Source organism: Oncorhynchus mykiss, chromosome 25 (genome assembly GCF_057628025.1).
Source record: "Oncorhynchus mykiss isolate SJ-2025 chromosome 25, ASM5762802v1, whole genome shotgun sequence".
NCBI lineage: Eukaryota > Metazoa > Chordata > Actinopteri > Salmoniformes > Salmonidae > Oncorhynchus > Oncorhynchus mykiss.
This window is the reverse complement of record NC_143046.1, coordinates 87595001-87609082: the sequence shown is the minus strand read 5'-3', so window position 1 is coordinate 87609082 and position 14082 is coordinate 87595001. Positions and strand designations below refer to the sequence as shown.

The window sequence follows — 14082 nt, the reverse complement described above, 5'->3', positions numbered from 1 at the left end:
GAGAGAGAGGGAAAGAGAGCGGGAGAGAGAGAGGGAAAGAGAGCGGGAGAGAGAGAGAGAGAGCGGGAGAGAGAGAGGGAGAAAGAGAGAGACAGAGAGAGAGAGAGAGTGATATTGATCATTATTAATTATTATGATTCCTGTCCTTCAGTAATATTAAACTACACTGTCTGTTTAAAACATGTTTATACCACAGCATTTTTAAATACGAATTTCTGATTGGTTAGAAGGGCATTCTAGAATAGACATTAACACCAGAGAACAGAACAGTTGGAAAAGATAATGTAATCATGATGCAATATGCAGCTACACATGGAGACTGTACTGGCTACAAAGTTACAGGAAGATAAACCAACAACTACACATGGAGACTGTACTGGCTACAAAGTTACAGGAAGATAAACCAACAACTACACATGGAGACTGTACTGGCTACACAGTTACAGGAAGATAAACCAACAACTACACAAGGAGACTGTACTGGCTACAAAGTTACAGGAAGATAAACCAACAACTACACATGGAGACTGTACTGGCTACAAAGTTACAGGAAGATAAACCAACAACTACACATGGAGACTGTACTGGCTACAAAGTTACAGGAAGATAAAACAACAACTACACATGGAGACTGTACTGGCTACAAAGTTACAGGAAGATAAACCAACAACTACACAAGGAGACTGTACTGGCTACAAAGTTACAGGAAGATAAACCAACAACTACACAAGGAGACTGTACTGGCTACAAAGTTACAGGAAGATAAAACAACAACTACACAAGGAGACTGTACTGGCTACAAAGTTACAGGAAGATAAACCAACAACTACACATGGAGACTGTACTGGCTACAAAGTTACAGGAAGATAAACCAACAACTACACAAGGAGACTGTACTGGCTACAAAGTTACAGGAAGATAAACCAACAACTACACAAGGAGACTGTACTGGCTACAAAGTTACAGGAAGATAAAACAACAACTACACAAGGAGACTGTACTGGCTACAAAGTTACAGGAAGATAAAACAACAACTACACAAGGAGACTGTACTGGCTACAAAGTTACAGGAAGATAAAACAACAACTACACAAGGAGACTGTACTGGCTACAAAGTTACAGGAAGATAAACCAACAACTACACAAGGAGACTGTACTGGCTACAAAGTTACAGGAAGATAAACCAACAACTACACAAGGAGACTGTACTGGCTACAAAGTTACAGGAAGATAAACCAACAACTACACATGGAGACTGTACTGGCTACAAAGTTACAGGAAGATAAACCAACAACTACACAAGGAGACTGTACTGGCTACAAAGTTACAGGAAGATAAAACAACAACTACACAAGGAGACTGTACTGGCTACAAAGTTACAGGAAGATAAACCAACAACTACACATGGAGACTGTACTGGCTACAAAGTTACAGGAAGATAAAACAACAACTACACAAGGAGACTGTACTGGCTACAAAGTTACAGGAAGATAAAACAACAACTCCACAAGGAGACTGTACTGGCTACAAAGTTACAGGAAGATAAAACAACAACTACACAAGGAGACTGTACTGGCTACAAAGTTACAGGAAGATAAACCAACAACTACACAAGGAGACTGTACTGGCTACAAAGTTACAGGAAGATAGACCAACAACTACACAAGGAGACTGTACTGGCTACAAAGTTACAGGAAGATAAAACAACAACTACACAAGGAGACTGTACTGGCTACAAAGTTACAGGAAGATAAAACAACAACTACACAAGGAGACTGTACTGGCTACAAAGTTACAGGAAGATAAAACAACAACTACACAAGGAGACTGTACTGGCTACAAAGTTACAGGAAGATAAACCAACAACTACACAAGGAGACTGTACTGGCTACAAAGTTACAGGAAGATAAACCAACAACTACACAAGGAGACTGTACTGGCTACAAAGTTACAGGAAGATAAACCAACAACTACACATGGAGACTGTACTGGCTACAAAGTTACAGGAAGATAAACCAACAACTACACAAGGAGACTGTACTGGCTACAAAGTTACAGGAAGATAAAACAACAACTACACAAGGAGCCTGTACTGGCTACAAAGTTACAGGAAGATAAACCAACAACTACACATGGAGACTGTACTGGCTACAAAGTTACAGGAAGATAAAACAACAACTACACAAGGAGACTGTACTGGCTACAAAGTTACAGGAAGATAAAACAACAACTCCACAAGGAGACTGTACTGGCTACAAAGTTACAGGAAGATAAAACAACAACTACACAAGGAGACTGTACTGGCTACAAAGTTACAGGAAGATAAACCAACAACTACACAAGGAGACTGTACTGGCTACAAAGTTACAGGAAGATAGACCAACAACTACACAAGGAGACTGTACTGGCTACAAAGTTACAGGAAGATAAACCAACAACTATACTATATATTATATTATATTATATTACATATTATATTATATTACCTATTATATTACCTATTATATTATATATTATATTATATTACCTATTATATTATATATTATATTATATTACCTATTATATTATATATTATATTATATTATATTATATATTATATTATATTACCTATTATATTATATATTATATTACATATTATATTACATATTATATTATATTACATATTATATTACCTATTATATTATATATTATATTATATTACCTATTATATTATATATTATATTATATTACATATTATATTATATATTATATTACATATTATATTACCTATTATATTATATATTATATTATATTACCTATTATATTACATATTATATTATATTACATATTATATTATATATTATATTATATTACATATTATATTACCTATTATATTACATATTATATTACCTATTATATTATATTACATATTATATTACCTATTATATTACATATTATATTACCTATTATATTATATATTATATTATATTACCTATTATATTATATTACATATTATATTATATATTATATCACATATTATATTATATATTATATTATATTATATTACCTATTATATTACCTATTATATTATATATTATATTATATTACCTATTATATGATATATTATATTATATTACATATTATATTGTATTACATATAATATTATATTACATATTATATTACATATTATATTATATTACATATTATATTATATTACATATTATATTATATTACATATTATATTACATATTATATTATATTATATTATATTACCTATTATATTATATATTATATTATATTATATTACATATTATATTATATATTATATTATGTATTATATTATATTACATATTATATATTATATTATATTACCTATTATATTACCTATTATATTATATATTATATTATATTACCTATTATATTACATATTATATTACATATTATATTATATTACATATTATATTATATTACATATTATATTATATTACATATTATATTACCTATTATATGATATATTATATTATATTACATATTATATTGTATTACATATAATATTATATTACATATTATATTATATATTATATTATATTACATATTATATTATATTACATATTATATTACATATTATATTATATTATATTATATTACCTATTATATTATATATTATATTATATTATATTACATATTATATTATATATTATATTACATATTATATTACATATTATATTATATTACCTATTATATTATATTACCTATTATATTATATTACCTATTATATTATATATTATATTATATTATATTACATATTATATTATATATTATATTATATATTATATTATATTACATATTATATATTATATTATATTACCTATTATATTACCTATTATATTACATATTATATTATATTACATATTATATTATATTACATATTATATTATATTACATATTATATTATATTACATATTATATTACCTATTATATTATATATTATATTATATTACCTATTATATTATATATTATATTATATTACCTATTATATTATATATTATATTATATTACATATTATATTATATATTATATTACATATTATATTACATATTATATTACCTATTATATTATATATTATATTATATTACCTATTATATTACATATTATATTATATTACATATTATATTATATATTATATTATATTACATATTATATTACCTATTATATTACATATTATATTACCTATTATATTATATTACATATTATATTACCTATTATATTACATATTATATTACCTATTATATTATATATTATATTATATTACTTATTATATTATATTACCTATTATATTATATATTATATCACATATTATATTATATATTATATTATATTATATTACCTATTATATTATATATTATATTATATTACATATTATATTATATATTATATTATATTACCTATTATATTATATTACCTATTATATTATATATTATATCACATATTATATTATATATTATATTATATTATATTACCTATTATATTACCTATTATATTATATATTATATTATATTACCTATTATATGATATATTATATTATATTACATATTATATTGTATTACATATAATATTATATTACATATTATATTACATATTATATTACATATTATATTATATTACATATTATATTACATATTATATTATATTACATATTATATTATATTACATATTATATTATATTACATATTATATTACATATTATATTACATATTATATTATATTACATATTATATTATATTACATATTATATTATATTACATATTATATTATATTACCTATTATATTATATATTATATTACCTATTATATGATATATTATATTATATTACATATTATATTATATTACATATTATATTATATTACATATTATATTATATTACATATTATATTATATTACATATTATATTACATATTATATTACATATTATATTATATTACATATTATATTATATTACATATTATATTATATTACATATTATATTACATATTATATTACATATTATATTATATTACATATTATATTATATTACATATTATATTATATTACATATTATATTACATATTATATTACATATTATATTATATTACATATTATATTACATATTATATTACATATTATATTATATTACATATTATATTACATATTATATTATATTACATATTATATTACATATTATATTACATATTATATTATATTACATATTATATTATATTACATAATATATTACATATTATATTACATATTATATTATATTACATATTATATTATATTACATATTATATTATATTACATATTATATTATATTACATATTATATTATATTACATATTATATTACATATTATATTATATTACATATTATATTACATATTATATTATATTACATATTATATTATATTACATATTATATTATATTACATATTATATTATATTACATATTATATTATATTACATATTATATTATATTACATATTATATTATATTATATTACATATTATATTACATATTATATTATATTACATATTATATTACATATTATATTATATTACATATTATATTATATTACATATTATATTATATTACATATTATATTATATTACATATTATATTACATATTATATTATATTACATATTATATTATATTACATATTATATTATATTACATATTATATTATATTACATATTATATTATATTACATATTATATTACATTATATTACATATTATATTACATATTATATTACATATTATATTACATATTATATTATATTACATATTATATTACATATTATATTACATATTATATTATATTACATATTATATTACATATTATATTACATATTATATTACATATTATATTATATTACATATTATATTACATATTATATTATATTACATATTATATTATATTACATATTATATTATATTACATATTATATTATATATTATATTACATATTATATTATATTACATATTATATTATATTACATATTATATTACATATTATATTATATTACATATTATATTATATTACATATTATATTATATTACATATTATATTATATTACATATTATATTATATTACATATTATATTACATATTATATTATATTACATATTATATTATATTACATATTATATTATATTACATATTATATTATATTACATATTATATTATATTACATATCATATTATATTACATATTATATTACATATTATATTATATTACATATTATATTACATATTATATTATATTACATATTATATTACATATTATATTATATTACATATTATATTACATATTATATTACATATTATATTATATTACATATTATATTATATTACATATTATATTATATTACATATTATATTATATTACATATTATATTACATTACATATTATACTACATATTATATTACATATTATATTACATATTATATTACATATTATATTATATTACATATTATATTACATATTATATTATATTACATATTATATTACATATTATATTATATTACATATTATATTACATATTATATTACATATTATATTACATATTATATTATATTACATATTATATTATATTACATATTATATTATATTACATATTATATTATATTACATATTATATTACATATTATATTATATTACATATTATATTATATTACATATTATATTATATTACATATTATATTACATATTATATTACATATTATATTACATATTATATTACATATTATATTATATTACATATTATATTATATTACATATTATATTATATTACATATTATATTATATTACATATTATATTACATATTATATTATATTACATATTATATTACATATTATATTACATATTATATTATATTACATATTATATTATATTACATATTATATTACATATTATATTACATATTATATTATATTACATATTATATTACATATTATATTACATATTATATTATATTACATATTATATTACATATTATATTACATATTATATTATATTACATATTATATTACATATTATATTATATTACATATTATATTATATTACATATTATATTATATTACATATTATATTACATATTATATTATATTACATATTATATTATATTACATATTATATTACATATTATATTATATTACATATTATATTATATTACATATTATATTATATTACATATTATATTATATTACATATTATATTATATTACATATTATATTACATATTATATTACATATTATATTATATTACATATTATATTATATTACATATTATATTATATTACATATTATATTACATATTATATTACATATTATATTATATTACATATTATATTATATTACATATTATATTATATTACATATTATATTATATTACATATTATGTTACATTACATATTCTCTTATATTACATTTTATATTATGTTACACATTATACTATATTACATTTTATATGTTACATATTCTCTTTAGTAATACTACATAACAGTGTCTGTGTGATGTCCCTGCTCTTACTATGTGTGTGTGTGTGTGTGTGTGTGTGTGTGTGTGTGTGTGTGTGTGTGTGTGTGTGTATGTGTGTGTGTGTGTGTGTGTGTGTTTAGTGAGGGGTAAAACAGCTTTGACATGGAGATTAGAACAGGCATTGTTACAAGACATTGTCTCATAGGAACAAGGGAGAGTGGGGGAACCAAGGCAACGGGAGGGGGGGAAACCAAGGCAACGAGAGGGGGGGAAACAAGGCAACGGGAGGGGGGAAACAAGGCAACGGGAGGGGGGGAACCAAGGCAACGGGAGGGGGGGAAACAAGGCAACGGGAGGGGGGGAAACAAGGCAACGGGGGGGGGGGGGAACAAGGCAACGGAAGGGGGGGAAACAAGGCAACGGGAGGGGGGGAAACAAGGCAACGGGAGGGGGGAAACAAGGCAACGGGAGGGGGGGAAACAAGGCAACGGGAGGGGGGGAAACAAGGCAACGGGAGGGGGGGAAACAAGGCAACGGGAGGGGGGGAAACAAGGCAACGGGAGGGGGGGAAACAAGGCAACGGGAGGGGGGGAAACAAGGCAACGGGGGGGGGGGGACAAGGCAACGGGGGGGGGGGGGGGGACAAGGCAACGGGGGGGAAACAAGGCAACGGGGGGGAACAAGGCAATGGGAGGGGGGGAACAAGGCAACGGGAGAGGAGGAAACAAGGCAACGGGGGGGGGGACAAGGCAACGGGAGGGGGGGAGAGGAAGGATAGAAGGAGGGAGAAGGAAAGATCAACGGAGGCATTTTTCAGGGATGTCAGAGGGTGACAACATGAAGAATAAGTGGGCATGTTTTAGCGGTGTGTGTGTGTGTGTTTAGTGTGTGTGTGTGAGAGTGTGTGTGTGTGTGTGTGTGTGTGAGAGTGTGTTTAGTGTGTGTGTGTGTGTGTGTGTGTTTAGTGTGTGTGTGTGTGTGTAGTGTGTGTGTGTAAGTGTGTGTGTGTGTGTGTTTGTGTGTGTGTGTGTGTGTGTGTGAGTGTGTGTGTGTGTGTGTGTGAGTGTGTTTAGTGTGTGTGAGTGTGTGTGTGTGAGCGTGTTTAGTGTGTGTGTGTGTGTGTGTGTGTGTGAGTGTTAATTGCTGAATTGTTGCGTTGCTCTTTTGTCCGTCTCTCTTTCTGTCCAACACAAAGCCTCTCTAAAGCTCCCCGTAGCACCCTACACACACACACACACACACACACACACTAAACACACACACACCACACTAAACACACTCACACACACACACACACACTACACACACACACACACACAATGGGCATTTGGTCAAACACACTAATACATCGAAGCATGCACACACATGTTGAGCAGACTAAGACTGTATTGTTGTAGTGATGTTACAGTGACGTTGTTGTGATGTTGTAGTTAATGTTGTAGTGACGTTGTAGAGATGTTGTAGTGATGTTGTAGTAATGTTGTAGTGATGTTGTAGTGACGTTGTAGAGATGTTGTAGTGACGTTGTAGTAACGTTGTAGTGACGTTGTAGTAGTGTTGTAGTGACATTGTAGAGATGTTGTAGTGATGTTGTAGTAATTTTGTAGTGACGTAGTGTTTTTGCAGTGACGTTGTACTGATGTTGTAGTGACGTAGTAACCATGTAGTTAATGTTGTAGTGACGTTGTAGTTAATGTTGTAGTGACATTGTTGTGACGTTGTGGTGACGTTGTAGTTAATGTTGTAGTGACGTTGTAGTGATGTTGTAGTAACATTGTAGTGATGTTGTAGTAACGTTATATTGATGTTGTTGTAGTGACAGACACTAGCAGGCCCTGGCTTCCAGAAGTCTTTCCCACGGGACGGATACGACACACAGAGAAACAAATGACATTCCCAAACACACACACACACACACACACACACAAGCATGCTGAAAACACACAAACACACATACCAAACTAACCCCCACTAACCGCCGCTAACCCCCGCTAACCCCCTGCTGAAAACACACACAAACACACATACCAAACCAATCCACGATCAGCACAAACAAAAAAGACAGACAGATAAAGAGACAGAAAGAGTGAAGGAGAGAGAAAACGGCTGAGTTCGGAGAATGCCAGGTGGAGTTTGTGATGAAAAGAGAGAGAGTGTCATCCCTATTGTGTTTCCCTGACAGGGTGTTTTCAGTGGAGGGAAGCCCTGAGGGGAGGTGTTAGGGGGAAACAAACAAACACACACACACACACACACACACACACACACACACACACACACACATTACATTTCAATTCCACTTCCAAATGTTCCTAACTGAAAAGAGGAGAATTGCCTGTAATTTCAGTACACTTCCTGAATTGTCTTGAATTCACCCCGACCTGATTTACATGTCCCACAGAGAGAGACATCAGAAGGCTGTTGATGGTACATTTAGAGACATCAGAAGGCTGTTGATGGTACATTTAGAGACATCAGAAGGCTGTTGATGGTACATTTAGAGACATCAGAAGGCTGTTGATGGTACATTTAGAGACATCAGAAGGATGTTGATGGTGGGGGACGTTTAGAGACATCAGAAGGATGTTGATGGTGGGGGACGTTTAGAGACATCAGAAGGATGTTGATGGGACGTTTAGAGACATCAGAAGGATGTTGATGGGACGTTTAGAGACATCAGAAGGATGTTGATGGGACGTTTAGAGACATCAGAAGGATGTTGATGGTGGGGGACGTTTAGAGACATCAGAAGGCTGTTGATGGGACGTTTAGAGACATCAGAAGGATGTTGATGGTGGGGGACGTTTAGAGACATCAGAAGGATGTTGATGGTGGGGGACGTTTAGAGACATCTGAAGGATGTTGATGGTACATTTAGAGACATCAGAAGGATGTTGATGGTACATTTAGAGACATCAGAAGGATGTTGATGGTGGGGGACGTTTAGAGACATCAGAAGGATGTTGATGGTGGGGGACGTTTAGAGACATCAGAAGGATGTTGATGGGACGTTTAGAGACATCAGAAGGATGTTGATGGGACGTTTAGAGACATCAGAAGGATGTTGATGGGACGTTTAGAGACATCAGAAGGATGTTGATGGTGGGGGACGTTTAGAGACATCAGAAGGCTGTTGATGGGACGTTTAGAGACATCAGAAGGATGTTGATGGTGGGGGACGTTTAGAGACATCTGAAGGATGTTGATGGTACATTTAGAGACATCAGAAGGATGTTGATGGTACATTTAGAGACATCAGAAGGATGTTGATGGTGGGGGACGTTTAGAGACATCAGAAGGATGTTGATGGTGGGGGACGTTTAGAGACATCAGAAGGATGTTGATGGGACGTTTAGAGACATCAGAAGGATGTTGATGGGACGTTTAGAGACATCAGAAGGATGTTGATGGGACGTTTAGAGACATCAGAAGGATGTTGATGGTGGGGGACGTTTAGAGACATCAGAAGGCTGTTGATGGGACGTTTAGAGACATCAGAAGGATGTTGATGGTGGGGGACGTTTAGAGACATCAGAAGGATGTTGATGGTACATTTAGAGACATCAGAAGGATGTTGATGGTACATTTAGAGACATCAGAAGGATGTTGATGGTGGGGGACGTTTAGAGACATCAGAAGGATGTTGATGGTGGGGGACGTTTAGAGACATCAGAAGGATGTTGATGGGACGTTTAGAGACATCAGAAGGATGTTGATGGGACGTTTAGAGACATCAGAAGGATGTTGATGGGACGTTTAGAGACATCAGAAGGATGTTGATGGTGGGGGACGTTTAGAGACATCAGAAGGCTGTTGATGGGACGTTTAGAGACATCAGAAGGATGTTGATGGTACATTTAGAGACATCAGAAGGATGTTGATGGGACGTTTAGAGACATCAGAAGGATGTTGATGGTGGGGGATGTTTAGAGACATCAGGGATGTTGATGGTGGGGGACGTTTAGAGACATCAGAAGGCTGTTGATGGGACGTTTAGAGACATCAGAAGGATGTTGATGGTGGGGGACGTTTAGAGACATCAGAAGGCTGTTGATGGGACGTTTAGAGACATCAGAAGGATGTTGATGGTGGGGGACGTTTAGAGACATCAGAAGGATGTTGATGGTGGGGGACGTTTAGAGACATCAGAAGGATGTTGATGGTGGGGGACGTGTAGAGACATCAGAAGGCTGTTGATGGGACGTTTAGAGACATCAGAAGGATGTTGATGGTGGGGGACGTTTAGAGACATCAGAAGGATGTTGATGGTACATTTAGAGACATCAGAAGGATGTTGATGGGACGTTTAGAGACATCAGAAGGATGTTGATGGTGGGGGACGTTTAGAGACATCAGAAGGATGTTGATGGTACATTTAGAGACATCAGAAGGATGTTGATGGTACATTTAGAGACATCAGAAGGATGTTGATGGTACATTTAGAGACATCAGAAGGATGTTGATGGTACATTTAGAGACATCAGAAGGATGTTGATGGTACATTTAGAGACATCAGAAGGATGTTGATGGTGGGGGACGTTTAGAGACATCAGAAGGATGTTGATGGTACATTTAGAGACATCAGAAGGATGTTGATGGTGGGGGACGTTTAGAGACATCAGAAGGATGTTGATGGTACATTTAGAGACATCAGAAGGATGTTGATGGTGGGGGACGTTTAGAGACATCAGAAGGATGTTGATGGGACGTTTAGAGACATCAGAAGGATGTTGATGGTGGGGGACGTTTAGAGACATCAGAAGGATGTTGATGGTACATTTAGAGACATCAGAAGGATGTTGATGGTGGGGGACGTTTAGAGACATCAGAAGGATGTTGATGGGACGTTTAGAGACATCAGAAGGATGTTGATGGTGGGGGACGTTTAGAGACATCAGAAGGCTGTTGATGGGACGTTTAGAGACATCAGAAGGATGTTGATGGTGGGGGACGTTTAGAGACATCAGAAGGATGTTGATGGTACATTTAGAGACATCAGAAGGATGTTGATGGTACATTTAGAGACATCAGAAGGATGTTGATGGTACATTTAGAGACATCAGAAGGATGTTGATGGTACATTTAGAGACATCAGAAGGATGTTGATGGTGGGGGACGTTTAGAGACATCAGAAGGATGTTGATGGGACGTTTAGAGACATCAGAAGGATGTTGATGGTGGGGGACGTTTAGAGACATCAGAAGGATGTTGATGGGACATTTAGAGACATCAGAAGGATGTTGATGGGACGTTTAGAGACATCAGAAGGATGTTGATGGGACGTTTAGAGACATCAGAAGGATGTTGATGGTGGGGGACGTTTAGAGACATCAGAAGGATGTTGATGGTGGGGGGACGTTTAGAGACATCAGAAGGATGTTGATGGTACATTTAGAGACATCAGAAGGATGTTGATGGTACATTTAGAGACATCAGAAGGATGTTGATGGTGGGGGACGTTTAGAGACATCAGAAGGATGTTGATGGGACGTTTAGAGACATCAGAAGGATGTTGATGGTACATTTAGAGACATCAGAAGGATGTTGATGGTACATTTAGATTGGAAATACTAACCTCCATCTTCAGATTATCATTTTATTTGATGCTATTTTATTTAAATGACTTTGATTGGGATCAGATTTTTAACAGCATTTATAAAATAATTACATTTCAATAGATATTCTAGGTAATTCAGTGAAGGGCAAATTTATATCAAATGGAACTCTTCATTATTCACTCTGTCTAGTAGCTACCAGACTCTAGTATGTCTTCTGAGTTGTGTGTGTGTGTGTGTGTGTGTGTGTGTGGAGTCAGAAGGGGGTATCTTGGCTATAACGAGGGTGTAATTAGAGTTAACTTCTCGTCACTACAGAGATCTAACAAGCTCTCAAACAAGGTCTTAAGTACACTTCCTCAACATATACCACACTGTGTGTGTGTGTGTGTGTGTGTGTGTGTGTGTGTGTGTGTGATACCACTCACAAACCCAGACGTCTCATCACAGAGATGATGGGTCAGGTCAAAACGACAATCGCTTTCACTATGTAATTAGTGTGTGTGTGTGTGTGTCTCTATAGAAGCATTTCACTGGTGACCTACCCCCCCCCCCCCCCCCCCCCCCTCCCCCCTCCCCCACACACACCAGTGTCACCAGTGTTTCCATAGCTACGGATGACAGTGACGACTTGTGAGAATCAACAACCTTTGCATCATCAAATCATTTTTTAATTTTTTTTTTTTTGTGAGAAGGTGTCAAAGTTCACAGTTAGCCATTGTTATGTAAATGTGAAGGGTTGAAAAGCACCAGTGGCCTGGCTGTGGCCCCAAGTGAGAGCAGGTACGTCGGAGCCATGACCCAGTGAGGGTAGCCTAGCGGTTAGAGCGTTGGACTAGTAACCTGAAGGTTGCAAGTTCAAACCCCCGAGCTGACAAGGTACAAATCTGTCATTCTGCCCCTGAACAAGGCAGTTAACCCACTGTTCCTAGACCAGTTAACCCACTGTTCCTAGATCAGTTAACCCACTGTTCCTAGACCAGTTAACCCCTGTATATTAACTGTATATCTGTGTGTGTGTGTGTGTACTGTATCT

General features: G+C 31.0%; 1 protein-coding gene across 2 annotated transcripts in view; it reads right to left on the bottom strand.

The window, feature by feature from the left end:
• Nucleotides 1-14082, bottom strand: part of LOC110504259 (prospero homeobox protein 1-like) — a 128761-nt gene that overhangs the window by 44201 nt on the left and 70478 nt on the right. The gene's annotated exons all lie outside the window — the stretch shown is intronic.